Raw genomic sequence first — 1,220 nt, 5'->3', positions numbered from 1 at the left:
CTCTGTTTACTCCTCCCTCCTGTTTTAACCTATCAGGGCAAGCAGCTTCTTTATTTAATTAACCAATGACCTTCCTCCATCAAAGAACAACCCCATGACCTAAAAATGTGGTTCATAAGAGAGATGGAGAGGTAGAGAAATATCAGAGAAGCTCCCTTCACTGTATAAGTCACTATGGCAGCAGCATAGATGCCCCCCATTCTTCATTCTGATGAAAGCTCTTCTGGAGCACTAACAGCTAAAGAACCAACAGCCCGAGACAGCGTCCTGTAAATCATGAGGACAGAGATGCAGCAGTGCAAAGAATAAGGCTGAAACTTTTAGCACAAAGCTGGATATTATAAACTCCCTCCAAGCTCACCCCCATATCCTAGCATTTTTTCTAGTCAGTAATGGGCAGACATTCCACGGATATAAGCAAAACATGGCATATAACTCATAACTCATTTCTTAGACTCTTAATGAACATATATAAGATTTGATCAGTACCATTGCATCAAACATCACTATTGTAAACTAAGAAAAAATAATTTGCAACAAAATTCACATTACAAATAAAATAACTATGTTAAGAAGTAAAAATGACCCACAAAAATCAATTACAGTATTGAATTGAATAACTTTTCAGTACAATTATTAGAAGAAAGTGTCATCCTTTACATGTGAGTAACTTCAAACATATAAGGTATATCTGTGCTGTAAATTGTCAAAACAATCTTTTAGGAATAAACTCTAAAGAAGCTTTGTTGGGGGGAACAGTGAAGAAGGAAACAAAATGGAAACAAAAAATGGCTAAAAATGAACAGATACAAGCAGAGAATGATTTAAAGAAAGTGAAAAGGATGTGGGAAGATAATGGGAGGGCATTCAGAAAATGAAAACTAATTTTTCTCCTACATAAGTCCTGCAGGAATGATGGTCTTCATAGAACCTAGAGGGGAAGGTTCAGGACCAACAGCATCTGCAAGATCCACAATGGCCAGACCCTGTGCTTTCCTGATGACCCTGGTGCTGATGAGCTACTGGTCAACCTGCTCTCTGGGGTGTGACCTGCCTCAGACTCATCACCTCAGGAACAAGGGAGCCTTGACACTCCTGGCACAAATAAGGAGACTCTCCCCTCTCTCCTGCCTCAAGGACAGAAAGGACTTTGCTTTCCCTCTGGAGAACGTGGATGCCCAGCAGATCCAGAAGACTCAAGCCATCCCTGTCCTGCAGGA

Source organism: Microtus ochrogaster, chromosome 10 (genome assembly GCF_000317375.1).
Source record: "Microtus ochrogaster isolate Prairie Vole_2 chromosome 10, MicOch1.0, whole genome shotgun sequence".
NCBI lineage: Eukaryota > Metazoa > Chordata > Mammalia > Rodentia > Cricetidae > Microtus > Microtus ochrogaster.
This window is presented reverse-complemented; position numbering follows the sequence as displayed.